This window comes from Sceloporus occidentalis, unplaced genomic scaffold (genome assembly GCF_023333645.1).
Source record: "Sceloporus occidentalis isolate IW3139 unplaced genomic scaffold, rSceOcc1.0.p SCAF_24, whole genome shotgun sequence".
NCBI classification, from domain to species: Eukaryota; Metazoa; Chordata; class Lepidosauria; order Squamata; family Phrynosomatidae; genus Sceloporus; species Sceloporus occidentalis.
Window position 1 is genome coordinate 10,891,183 of NW_028317004.1, and position 15,307 is coordinate 10,906,489.

A 15,307-nucleotide genomic window follows, 5' to 3' on the forward strand; every position below is an offset into this window, starting at 1 on the left:
GGTATGAAATTAGCCACTGGCATTTTTACCTTCTAAACAAAGTCAAATATTAAGAGAAAATCATTATGTGCATATAAATATATTCTTTACATTTATTGTTTACGTATTATGCATTATCTTAAAGGGCCACCCCAGTCTCCATAATGCATATGAAAGCTGCATGGTTTCTTCTTTGCAAATGCATAGGGGCCCCAAACCTGTTCAGGACCCCCAAACTTTAATTGTTGACACCACCAAGTTCTGTTTAAGGTTTTACCAATACTCAGGGAGGCTTCAGTAACCCCCTGAACTACTCAAAACTATAGAAAAACCCAACTTGGTCTTGCCTCATCTTCGGAGATTTGCACAAATTGACAAAATATGCTAATTTTTGAATATAGATTGTAAGCTCGTTTGAGCAGGACCCTCCTCGCCTGTTGTTTCTGTAAGTCATATTGTTATGTTACATACTACTTGTTATGTCCTGTCTACCCATTGTACAGCGCTACGGAATTTGATGGCGCTATATAAAACAATAATAATAATATATGTTAACCTTTAACGCTTTCTCCTTAATTCGCTCAAGGACATCATGGACAAATGGGGGAAAAATAGGCCGTGTTTGCTACATTTGGTTTTCCATTTTTTTTCTTTCACTTTGTCGAGGGTGATCTCCTCTCCCTGGGAATACTAGTATAACACTAACACTAAAGAGCTGTGATTGTCCTTCCAAATAACCAGAAGATTGCGGATGTATAAGTGCAAGCAGACAGTGCTTCGTTGTATGCAAAGCTCCATGGCTACAGAGAGTTTATTCTCCTTGAGGCACGGGGCGATTGAAAAGAAATGCCCAGGGCGTTCCTGACAAGATATACATGCTATAGTGTGTTAATTGCTACTATTTTTGCATACATCAGCAGTATTTAATTTCAGCCTAGGTACCTTTTTAAGCCTTTTCCCTCTTTCATTGTCATAACATATATGATGACTGTACTCTTTAATGTAATGTCACCTTGCCACATATAAAAAAATTATTCTGATCCTCAGTTTGAAGAAAATGAATGTTCCTAACCCCATAGCAACCAATGTAATTGTTCATTTCAGATGAAGATTGGTATTTGTTGCCATGGTGTTAAGACCACTTTTCAAACTGTGCTCCAGAATTTGAATTAATGTAATTTTAGGCTGGTGCAGTGGCCGTTAGGTGTGCGCGTTACACCTGGCTACTTATTCAATTTCAGATTGTCAGGTAAGTGTATTTTTTTGTTTTGGGGAAATTCCTATTAAAGGAAAGAGGGCTAACGTTACTCAGTACTTTGATGTGCATTCTGCACTACTAGGAGATGCATGTCCTAGTGCATATATAGAGAGGTCTAGATTTTTTTCATTCTCCCATTGAGGCATTGGCAGCTTCAGTATAGGACATGTCTACCTTCCCTTTGGAGGTGATCTATCACATTCACTGCTGTATTTTATTGTTTTTCTTAAATAACCCATACTTTGCCTATGCTGGAAAGTGGCTTTGGAGTCGTTGAGCCAGCACTGGAGCTGACCAGGGGTATACCATGTGCAAGAAGATTCTGCAGAACTCCCCCACACATTTGCAAATAGGACAAAATGGAAATTTAAAGGGACCTCTCAGCTATGCTATGTATTACCATACCTGGGAACGCTCAGGGTTTTTCCTGGAACTCTGGGACAAGTGCCGCTTCTCTGGGTGGACACCCTATGTGGGAGCATTTTCCTGACATGCCCCACTCCCCACCCATTCCCCCTCCCCTAGATGAGGGTGGGACCGGCCACCGGCTTCAACGGGTAGTCCTGGCCGTGTCCCGGAAGGGTAGGCTCCGGGTAGCGGGAGCCCAAGAGTTCCCAGGTATGCATATTAGAGTGCATATGATGGCTGAAATATTCATTCCTCTTAAGCATGAATTTTGTTCTGAGAACAAGCCTTTGTTACAGAAGCGGGAACCCGTGAAACGATTCGATTTTTATTCTGTACACCTCTTGGCAAAATTTCCTAAATATGAAATACGATCCCTCTGTCCACTCCGATGGGGAAATTACTTTTGATCTTGCCGGTTCTTTATTGTGGGAATGTTTGCAGTACATAGCTCAGCAGCTGTAAATCTTTTAATCATTCTCGGGATTACTAAAATACTTTTTTATGCTCTTTCGTAGCTGACATTATTTAAAGATCGGATGTGTTTCATCATTAAACGTGTCTGATAATGGCTGAAGCTTGAAGCCAAAGCATTGATTTTCCCTTTGAACAATAGAAGGCTTCCTTAAGATGCAGCTTATTGCAGTTCTTTCTATTTAGATCCCTTTTATGCTCCTTACTAATTTTCTTTTGTACAATGGAATTCATTGTTTTAGGAATTTGATGAGCCTGGTAACATGAAGCATGATCTAGGATTGACGGTTTTATTCCAAGTTTAGCAAGCAAGATCTCTGTAAGTTTCATTTTTATTGTTTATTCCTGTAAACCGTTTGCAGAAGAAAGAGGTATTTTTGAACATGTGTCTACACACTGCTGGATCTTTGAGAGCCATCAAAGATGGACTCTACTGAGTTGATCCGCTCCATGCTACGGATACTAGAATAAAATTATAATACGTTGTTAATCCTTTTGAATGGCCAGGGGTAATTTGAAATACAGAAGCAAACATTGTTTTATTTTTGCCAGCTTTCTTAATTGGCGTTTATAGCGCTCCCGTGGATCAGAGGCTTATTCCTTGATGCAAGATAGGTCCAGGGTTTAAATCTGTGTAAAACATTCAAACTTCTCTAAGGCGTTCAACTGCTAACTGGGCCAGAGATCAGTAAGACGGCCATAAATACTGTACAAATAAGTTCATCTACTAGCCTTTCTTAACTTTTTTGCATAGATGGTGCTTTTCTTCTTCTAATATATGTTTTGTAAATTTACACCAAGCAGAACAAAAGAAACTGCATGATCGTAAATTAAAATTCCTAATAAGAACAAAACCAAAGACTATTTCATTTGTTAATTAGTATGACTATGGTTATCATTGTCATAATTATTTGCGTTGGCTAAACTTTTACTATTGTCAGCATATGTGGAGTTACTAATATCTGCTAATGACCACATTATCTCAAAGTACATTTGGAGGCATAGACAGTGGGAAGGGGAGGGAGTACATTAGCACCTTCAGTTATTTAAAGCAGTGCTCCTCAGCCCTCTCCTCAAGGCACACCTAACTGACCAGGACTTAGGTATTACTCAGGTGTGTCTAAGGTGATGCATAATTAGCAAACAAAAACACCTTAGACACACCTGAGTAATACCTAAGTCCTGGTCTGTTAGGTGTGCCTTGAGGAGAGGGCTGAGGAGCACTGCTTTAAAAGGACACTCTAGTGTTCTAGACTAGACAGCATTCTGAAAAAAGAATGGATACTAAAGTATCTTTTAACATGTATCCTTTAAACCTGTTTGTCATTTTGACGCAGCCAATAGACACAAAGGCTTGCCTTTTGTGATTATTATAATGGCACATTCTATGGTGCATTGTACATCTTCACAATGTACCGCAAGGTGAATCACTGTTAAAACTGAAACCTAGAATATATACCTGTCATAGGTATGACTGGTGCCAAACTATCACAGTAGATGCTGTTCTTAACAGTGGAAGTCCTAAAGATTGGTAGTCCTAGAACTGTGGTACCCAACCCAGTCTTCTAGTCACAGCAAATTTACCCCACTACAATCCCTAATATACCCCTAAATATTTGGATTGTTGTGAGGACAGGATTGATATCCTTTGTTGCAGGGGGGTCATAAAGACACTGTAATATATATATATTATATTATAGGGTGAAATACAATTGGCATCAAGAAGTATAATTTGAAAGAGCTACCTGTGTGTTGTGTGTGTTTGCATGTCCCATAGAGTTTACAAACTCAATGCTAATCTCACAATAATAAGTAATGTGTGGCCGATGGCTGTAAACAATGGGAAAAGGAAAACATTATAAAGCATTGCATGGGGCACAATACAATATGTTGATTTCTTTCTTCTTGGATTGCTATGATGATGATGCCATTTGTCACATAGAAATGACAATGTGTCATATTCTGAGATGTACCACGCTGAACGCTTGACACCATCATCTTTCATAGCTGGCACTGAATAAGGAAAACATCTATAGCACTCTATGAGCTCTGTATACCTAGTGGTGGGTAGATGACCTAGTAGGAGTATGATGGATATTAGACAGTAGAGTATATAACATAGTGACAGCGCAATCCGACATGACATTTAATCCATGTTTATGCAGAACTTCTGGAAGCAGGTGCTTGTTGCGTCCATCTCAACTCCCAGTGAAATTAATCCCGTTATGCATACTGGCATACCTTATGTAAAATAAAAACCTGGATTGCGCAACCCGTTTAACTCATGCATAGACCTGCTGTAGAATAATTGAAAAGTCTGAGACAATGCGGGAGAAGTAGTATGAGAGACATTATCTTAAAGGGATTTTTTCAGGTAATTCGGTTTATTGGTATATTTATTTCATATAGCTGTTCAATTTTATTTTATGGAAAACATGAAATTGACATACCAGTAAAACTTGTATATTGTGAAATACAAGAGAGGTTAATGATAAGATATGCAAATTGTAAACGGAAATTATGTTTTATTAATAAATCTTGATGGGGGGGGCACATGTTATATGGAATACCTTATCAGCACAGACAAATATGACGGAAGGCTGTGCAGTAAAGCTGGGATGTTGTGATGTCCCTTTGTAGTGATATACAGTATGTACTCTATATGTTTGTGTGTATGTATACACACATGTATGTTTGTGTCGGTGTGTGTATAATATATATATATATCTATATATAATATATAATTTGTGTGCATTTGTAGAAAATAAAATCTTAGTATGTGTCTGAATGCAGTTGCTGTGCCGTAAAATGTCAGTATGAGTCGGTGAATACAGGGAGGCCAGGGAATTTACTCAGCCATGCACAGCTGCACAATGACAAGCACACTGTAAAGTGTTTGACTAGAATTCTCTCTGGGTTTTGCTCGTGAAATGCCAAATGAAGGGGAAATAAGTGGTTTACCTTCTATATAATGCTGGTTGTAAATGAGGCCCTGGCAACCATACTTTCAATTCACTGTCTCTTACAGGACAGTATACCCGAGGTGGGTATACCATTTTATGAGACTGACGTCATACAGACCACCCTCGGCCAAATTGACGCACGATCATGCGGACTGCTCTCAGTGCACTCACCCTCACGCATGGCGCATATTGGCACTTAAGTAATGGATGTGAAAATGATGCGATGTTTGGTGAGACCTTGATGTCCACTGGCTGTTACTCACTATTGGATACCTTAGATTGCCCGCATGACCACTGATATCCCATACGCACTCGGGTTTGATGCATTCTGAGGAGCACACCTAAATGCCTCACTCGTATAAATCAAAATCCTGCCACAGAAAAGCACCGTCAAAGCTAGATCTCCCAGAAGAGCGATTCAAGTCTCTGTTGAGATAACTCCTATTCCTATGGAAACTACAACTGTCGGTCTTTTCTTTAGTACAATTTTCTTTAACTGCTAAATTTCTCCAAAACATTTCATTTCTGCTAAACCTAATAACAGTGGTAATGTTAAAATTACTCAGGTGTTTTAGGAACCATGTGTTTTTCTCCTCATACCCACTTAGCAATTAATGGAATTACTGTTCCCGAGGGGTATCTCTAGGTACGTCTGTTAGCTGGATGCCTTTTCTCTCCGATAATACACTGTATAAGCTTCTTAACACAAGACTGATATTGTATAGATATACCTGTAAGCCGGTCTGGAGATCAGAATGCCAGGAGGTGCTCATTAATCATCACCCACGTATTGTCCACGTGCTTTACCGTTGATAGACTCGTTGGACATTCCATACGTGGGGGAAAAAATAGTCAAAACCGCTTTCCTGGCTTGTGTGCGTAAAACGCAGTTTGCGTTGAGTAGAAAGGACTGCTGTGTGAGATGGAAGGCTGTGTGGACCTACCTTACTGATTGCATTATGCCGAGCTCTTTGACAGGGATGGCCATTGATGATAATGCATAGTGAATTCAGGGAGCTGAAACCACAACTCTTTTGAAAACTCCCACTTTTGAGAACAAACACCAGGGCCTTTGCCAGGAAGACCTGATTTCTGCTAGTGTCCTGAAAGTATACGCCGATTATATTTTGTTTTTAGGCACACATTTTACCCACGTGGGTAGGGAAGAAATGTGCACCAGGGGTGTCACACTAAATGTTTGAGGCTCCCTCGTCTCTGAATATGTCTGTCCACGTTTTGTGAAGTCAGAACTCTATTACATGCTCTTATATGTAACGGTAATAAACCCTAGGTGTTCGTTTTGCACATAAATACGCCAGTAATGTGATAAGAAACACCTGCACATGTAAATAATTTTAACATTCATAGGAAACGGATTGCAGTGTCGACATCAAAAAATCCCCCAAAAAACCCCAAAATCTTTGAGGGCTCCAATGCTAACTAGTCTGGAGTAGATTATTTGTTTATAAGTCCTAGTTAAATGATTGCTTTTTAATTTACTTGCCTCACGGATATTAGAAACCTGTAAAGCTATTTAAATGGTTGTTGCCATTGGGAAGCACGGATGTGCTCTGGGGACAGTATATCTGTGTTGGAGACATACGTGTAGAGGGGAGCCAGTAACATGCAGTGCTGTTTATTCTTTTTGTTAAAGGCAGAATTTGTGTGTGTGTGTAGTTCTGAGCCTAAACACATGTTTTCAGAGAACACTTTCAGGTAGGGAATATATTGTATAGGAGCCAAGGCTAATTTTAGCATGAATTCAGTATGATTGCTGCTAGTCGATGTCCTTTACTTGCGCTGACTTCCGCCCCAGTAATTCTGTATGCCTTTGCCTTAAAAGCCCGTGCTTCTAACGGTTTTTCCATTCTCTTTTGTTCTGTAAAAGGCTATGAAAATATTGGTGCATTCTGTGGGAATGGATTTTAAGGGGAACAGTTTGTCACAATGTATTTAAAGAACTTGCAGGTGGTTTCTGTAGTGAGAGGGACAAGGCGACGGGAGGTGGTATTCCTAAAGTGGATTAGAGGTGGACAAACTGAGCAGACTCCCGTGTGAGTCGCCACTCATCCCTACCTTACACCGGTACTCATGCACATCCGTAATGATGCTACAAGGACCTACTAAAAAATATTTGGACGGGTTAGGCCAATTCCTGATATTACTCCTGCCGCTGATGGAGAACTGACCAAAATGTCGTTGACGTAAATGCTTTCAAGTCATCGATTGACCTTTTTCCATGGCAGCTTCACTGTCTATCTAGAGGTGTAGTGACATCCCTCCTTTTAGATAACTGCCTATACATTTAACATTTGGTGGACCATCACAGGGGGTGCATCAATCCGAATGGTCAACTAATGTGTGAAAATGTTTGTTCATCCAATAGGTTCTTCTCATCCTTGACTGATGCGGCCATCTTGTGCATTTTAATAGACTGTAATGTTTTTTGGGGGATTTTCGGAGGGCTGAGGAATATCTTCTGGCGTGGTTTGTGTGTAAATTAAATGTGTTGCTAAAGGCAAGACAACTATTTATGTGTAACATAGATTGGTGTAGAGCATTGGTCTTCAGGACACACATCGCTAACAAAGTAACCCAGAGCGCAAGAAATATGAGATCAAAGATTTAATTTTATCTTTAACAACATTGCACTGGTAACTGTGGATGGCTCCATTAGCAGTGACAGGATTGAAGTTGCTATTGTTGACATAACACTTTGTTATCTGTAGAAATATGACCTTTGGTAATCTGTCTTCAGGAAATCAATCTTGGTATTTTGGCTATCTTTTGGTATTTATTAGCAGCACTTCTATGTGACTTGGTCGGCCCAAGTTCATACTAGTAACCCACTTATATCGATGGCAGCTAACCGGCTGAATTCTAGGCACAAAGCTATGAGCATCCTGTACAACAAGATTATGTTTTTTTCCTTTGCATCAGCATTCTCCTTGATAACATCACGTATCCTGCTGTGTATCGTTATTAATCTTTCTGGATAAGAAATATATCAGGCATGCCATATCTGAAAGGCACAGGGTGCTAAATCTTGCACACTCTCTAATAGGATTGAAATTGATCATCTACACAACGGTTATAACTGTCTTCCTGATATATGGTCCCTGTGTTATGATGAGCAGATATCTGCCTCCATTGGAACACATAACATAAATACAAATGTCTGACTGGTATATAAACAATTAAAGTCACATAGGAGTACTCTCTGAATTACATTACATTTAAGCACAATATTATTTCAATGAATTCCAAGTCCCCGGTAGAACTTTTGAAACATGTACCTAATATTTAATTTATTTATTTTTCTTAATAAATCTTGATACATGTTTATTTACATTTCTTCGCATGTAAATCTTTGTTTTCCCCTACAGAGAGATGGAAATGAGGAAAGTATTTGGTGGGCATCTTTAGAATGATTACAAAGTTTTACCATGACTTCTCACTTTTCATTTCTTTGGATTTTAGCAACAAAACCCAGTAGCCCGTGAGCTTTGCGCGTCACTTTACCTTTTTCTTCTACACCTTCAGCAGCGAGACCATGTATATTTTATGTGACTGCAAACTGCTATCTGATGCTGGCACGAGAATCAATCAGCGTTGAGAGTGCCCCTTCTGGAACTTTAAATCATGCTGCCAGTGCAAATCCAGCTATTTGTCATTATTCAATACTGAGCTGCCTGGATAATAGAGCCTGGCAATCCTGTGCCAAATGATATTAAATCTAACGTCATAAATCTACTGTTCCACTACAAAAAAATATTTTGTGTGTTGCACAGAAATGATTGTTTCTTTGCTTCCCTTACAAATAACAAACGGAAGAAAACCTTCAAACTTATTTTTCATATTGAGTGAAAAGGAATAGAGTTTTCCCAAAATGATGTTGCCACCGTTCGTTCCAAAATCAAAAGGAACATTACACTCATCGTACGCACTGAGAGTGTTCCCTTTAAACTAATGCAAATGCATAGCGTTTCTCCCTATATACTTGCCCTCTTTCCCACACTCAGCTATATATTATATATATTATATTATATATATATATATATATATATATAATATATATATGATACACATACGACTTGGTGGGGATAAGTATACAAACTTTAGATGTCTCATAGAGCTTACAATCTAAACGATTCACCTATATATACAGTACATTATCAGTCTCCATCTACCAGTTGCTAATATGCACACGAGAAAGCGGATGCATTCCCATGTGTAAGGCAGGCTTCAGTTTTGCATTTTAAAGATTACATGCATTTTTTATTATCCATAATTAACACCATGAGCCGTGTATGGTTTATGAAGAAAATTGGCATCATTAACAACAAAAAGCTAAGACCCAATACTCCTGAAGAATATGCTACCATAGAAGATAACTGACTTTCGCACTGAGGAGCTTTAACAGTTAATGTTTTTGTTAAGGTCATTAAGGTTAGTGTCCCTTTCTAAAAGCTTGTGTTAAAGTTGTATCTCGTTAAAACGAAGACTATATATATTGTATATGGAATATACCATAACACATGGTAATATATAATATATATATATATATGTCTATATACAGTATATACGCAGCATTGTTTTTGAGTGATAATGGATATATCCCTATAATGGAAGAGGCCCCTTGAGTGATAACACACTTGGGTGTTATAGGGGGTTAGTGATTTCTCTACCCCTTCCTCCTTATGCTATATCTTTCGCGTATGCACAGTGTATAAGATTTAAATTGAGAATGTATGAGAATATTTTAGAACAGTATAGTGAGGTGGAAGTATTTCTGGTTTCCTTGGCAACATTTAATGTGTCAATCTCATTTAGTGAATGTTAATTCTTGGTTTTGGAGTTTTTTTGGTTGCGGTGCCCTTTCAACCGGAGATGACTGTAAAGCTAGTTAATGTTTTCTTAGATATAATCATATTAAATCCACAATAAATTTGCCCAAATCCCTTGCAATAACTTCTCGCAATCGGATAAAATGTAATGAAAAAGTCTTCGTTATTCTTACCACTACTTCATGGAAAGTAATTGAATATATTCATACCACTTGTACCTAAACACATGTTTTGAAATTGCATGTGTTGTACTCGGAGCATGGATTACATTATGTTTCTTATGACTGAATCAATTTTATAGAATTGTTTTAGAGAATTCATAAGAAAACGGTGAATGTTTTGCCAGCTCCACAGAGGGTGGTAAACACTCCTGGTTATGTTTCCAAACTTCAGTAGAATTATTGTTTCATACTAGACAGCCAAAGCCTTGCATTTGCTACTACAATGTTTCAACTGGAGACACCATAATTTCCCGACCTTAAATCCTTTGAAGCTTTAAAATATTTGTGTCAAATGAGTCCGTGGTCAGCACGTTGGCTGCTGCTGAACTCCAGGGTACGAGGTCATATACCATCGCTCTCCAACAGCAAGGGGAGCCCAGGACAGTGTGTACAGCAGATGTACGGACATCTGCAGACCATGGTCAAGCAAACAACTTATCAATTAGATTTTTAAGGAATGAAGAAAAAAAAAATATTTCCTGAAAATAAGATTTTGTGTTTTTTTTTTTTTTTTATATATTTAGTGCTTTTGATCCTGACAGAAGTCATAGGGAGAATACGCTAGCAGCATTATTGTGGGATGGCTTGGGCACTTATTATTTGTGTGGAAGGACTGATAAGGCCAGGAGACTTCACTTTTGTCAGGGGAGCGTTATCTAGCCGTTTCAAACTTTCGGAAAACTAGAGTTACCCTTGCAAGCTATGCTGCCTCCGTGGCACGTATAAATCCTAACATAATGCACAGATTAGGTCTATCCGGTTGGAGACAAGCAGGTGTAAGTATTATGGCTTTAGAAGGCTGGAGGCCACCAGCTCTTGTGTCCTGTGGCCCACTTTACAGTTTATGAAAATGTCAGTTTCAGTGAAGATAATTCCTTCATTCCAGTATTTTGTGATGATTATGATACCATTCTGAAGGAAAGATTTGTAGGCCCATAGATCGACACGGGCCAATTGTTTATGCTGAGCTTTGAAGTCTAACAATAGTAGATTACAGGTAGCTGTAACTTAGTTATGAGGCGGTGCTGGAATCTAAACTGTAAGCAGGGAAGCCATAATGGGTGTTTATTCACTATGGATAATTCTACTGTTTTCAAGCAGGTGAATGAATACAAGACCCGACGTGTTGAGGGTATTTTCAGGATAGACTTTATAAATTGAACCTCAGTAAATAGTACTCTAGAGGTTACTCTGCAAAGCCTGGCCAACACGGAGAGACTCTAATGACCTGCGGCTTCAATGATGTCTTTACCATTCTCTAGAGAAATGAGCTCTACTTCATTCATGCCAAACCATGAAAAGAAAGAGCTTCTGTTCATGCCAGCGAATTGCTCATTATTACAGCATTCTCTGTTAATAACAAGACTGTTCAAAAATACATGTTTTGTCAATATTCATTTGGTTTTTTTTGCTTGACCTTATAAGAAAAATCTTATATCTTAAACAGAATTAGGGCTGAAACAACGAATCGATAAAATCGCTAATTATCGATAACGGAAATCGTTGTCGACGATTTCCGTTATCGATTAATCGAGTGATCGATTAGTTGTTGGAGCACTCGGCTCCTTTTACTTACCTCCGCGAGCGTTCCCCGCTTCCGCTACACGCGCCTTCTTTTAGTTGCGGTTCGCTCTGTGCGAGTGGCTCCGTTCGCACAGAGCGATTCGCGGGGGTGGGGGTGGGGTTTCAGGGGATGCAGGGCAGAGTGGGGGGGGCAGGCCAGGGTAGGAGACTGAGTGCAGGGTGGGGGTGGGGATGCAGGGCAGGGTGTGAGTGTGGGGGCAGGGCAGGAGACTGGGTGCAGGGCAGAGTGGGGGTGGGGGTGCAGGGCAGAGTTGGAGACTGGGTGCAGGGCAGAGTGTGAGTGTGGGTGCAGGGTGTGAGTGTGGGGGCAGGGCTGGGTGCAGGGCAGAGTTGGAGACTGGGTGCAGGGGCACAGTGCAAAGTGCCAGGGCTGGGTGCAAAGTGCCAGGGCTGGGTGCAAAGTGCTGGGTGCAAAGTGCTGGGTGCAAAGTGCCAGGGCTGGGTGCAAAGTGCCGGGTGCAAAGTGCCAGGGCTGGGTGCAAAGTGCCAGGGCTGGGTGCAAAGTTCTGGGTGCAAAGTGCCAGGGCTGGGTGCAAAGTGCCAGGGCTGGGTGCAAAGTTCTGGGTGCAAAGTGCCAGGGCTGGGTGCAAAGTGCTGGGTGCAAAGTGCCAGGGCTGGGGCAAAGTGCCTGGTGCAAAGTGCCGGGTGCAAAGTGCCAGGGGTGGGGCAAAGTGCTGGGTGCAAAGTGCCAGGGCTGGGTGCAAAGTGCCGGGTGCAAAGTGCTGGGTGCAAAGTTTCTTGAACAGTAATAGTCCACCTCTTTTCAGAATGTTTGGGGTTATTTTGTTTCATAAATATTGTGTTTGGGTTTTTGTACTTTGAAAATATTGTTTTTTTATTACATCATAACAAAATAAGAATGTTAATGTAAATTTTAAGTTGTTTTTTAACATCCAGTTCATTAAATTATTTTAAATAAACAAAAAATTTGCATATTGTTTTTTTTTATCCGATTAATCGATTAATCGAAAAAATAATCGGCCAACTAATCGATTATTAAAATCGTTAGTTGCAGCCCTAAACAGAATATTGTACTATATGCGTAATTGTACATTACAATATAAAAAGCAAAGGCTGCATGTGTGTTGTGTCGATATAATTTGAGAGAAAACAGAACAGACTTGCCTCATGAAATGATATGAAATAAGTTACTGTATTGCTTTTTTAGTTATTATTGGCCACAAATAAAAATTCATTAATTAGCAGTAATTTTGGGGTTATGTTCAGTTTTGTAATTAAAAGTGTGTTCTACAGGGAATGTAAAATGTGTACCATTTATGCAGGGTTGGGCTTGGCTCTAGGAGCCAGCCAAAAAAAGTTAGGAGCCATCTATACGTACACACATGTATACACTCTAACACCACACAATAACAGACACACACTAATATCTTATGCTTGCAAACACCAACACACAACAGTAACACAGATGCTAACATTCTACACTCATGCACACACACATGCTAACACCATACACGAATACACACTCTTTAACACTATATGCTGACATACACACTCATGCTAATCAAGATTGTGAAAGTTTGAGTAAGTCAAACTGTGCTATACAATGGATCTGAACTCTCCACATCACAGTTACTCTAGCAATTGGGGATGCCTCTAGGAACATTATATAAATGGTTGTAGCGTATAAATGCTACCTTATGGAGTAGCCCTTGGTGAACTCTAAGTGCTAAGTACATCGCTTTGCCAAGTTAAAGTAAGCTTTATCCCAGGTTTCAACTAAAAGTGGTATCCTATGGTGTTGCTCTCATTAGATTTATATAAAGAATAATTTGGTAGTTTTTTCTACCTTTAAAAGCATGAGAAAGCCTTGGGATTTTATCAAATGATATTAAATGAACATATATAATTAAATAGATCTCTTAAACTTTTTTAATAATGTACTGCTTTAGAACCAATTTTAAAGCCATGTTTTACCACGGGAAAAAAAGTAGAGCAACCTTTTAACAGTTCAGTAATTTAGGTTGAAAAAGAACACTAGTCCCCCTCAAGTTGAACCTTATGTAACAATAATAAAATATTTTTGTGTGTTTTATATAATATATATTTTACTTATCACACATCAAGTGCACTCTGATCTGATAGGCCTGGTACTTGCGATGTACGTGTTTGTTGGATGCAGATTCAGCAGCCTGGATGTTGATATATTAATATTCTATAGGATCATTATCTACTACAGCCAAGATTTGTTTTTTTATTATTGCTGTTGAGCCATCCCTAATTTTATACCTTATCGACCTTGCTGACCTGACAAATCTCTGTGCGCTACTCGTGAGACAAATAGGACTCTGACATTGTTTTGTAGTTTTTCCCTTGGTACCAGAATTTTACATTATCCTGCTAACCCCAGATTTCCATTAGAATGGGTTAGATAAGATGCTGCGCGATGGAGTACAGTGTAACCTTCTGTAAGTTTACGTTGTCTTTCCGTGGCCGGAACTGGAGGTTGTTTGAAGGAAAATGCACAGTGCGCACTTTGTGTGAGTCATGTAAAGTATACAGCGTCCATATGGAGATTTTTTCTTAACACATTTAATGAGTTTGCAACTTTCTGGATGTGTCAAGGAGAGCGTGAATACTATGCTATGATATGCCTGTAACATCATTTTGATAACTAGATTTGCTGCTCATAACTAATATTCTTGGCTGGATAACGCATTCAATATTATTTATAGGGAACAATTGTAGTGCAAACATGTAAAAAAAATAATAATAAAAAAAAGTTGTAGCAATATTTAAAAAATATTTTTTTTTTTACTCCTTAAGAAAAAGGGTTAAACAATAGACATTTTTTTCACAGCTTTCTTTGCTTGTATTTCTTTGCTCCAATATTAGGGGAGGGCACTGTATATTGTATATGTACATGTATTGGCAAAATGAATCTCCATATGGAGACGCAGCCGGAGGCATAGATAGGATTAGCCATCCTGCTTTCCTCAGGACTAATAGATTGAACCAATATTTAAGTGTGATTTTTACCTGCTGGGCATTAACATAATTTGATTTTGAAGCTTATTCTTTCATATTTATCTTCTTATGTACAGTAGCAAATTGAGATCCAAGCCCTTCTTTGAAATATCCCAGAGCATCTGATAAAGGGGTCATGTTTTTTGGGAAATGCAAGATTTTAGATGTGTTAAATTTTCTTATTAATATGTGTTCTGTGCTTTCATTGCTATCTGGGAAAAGGTACCGATTTTATTGATATAAGTTAGAAAATCATGAATATGTATGCGTATCTGATGATAAAGCATGACTTCACTGAGTAACATTCGGTACAGTTATTCTGTAATATTGTAATTTCCTGTCTTTAGTCCCAACGACTGATAATTCATATAATATAAAAAAGTATTTAAATATCCCGAAATATATTTTTCCCCACAGTGACAGATGTAAAAGAGACTGATGTGGAGAAGTGTGTAGGTATCATTCTGCGTGCCGTGTACAAGTGCTGGGGTGTTTAGCAGTAACATAATTGCTTTGTTTTTACCGCAAACATTTTTTGACCGTGCTTTGACGCGGTGCGCAGCTGTGCATGTTACAATTATATTTGTGTCC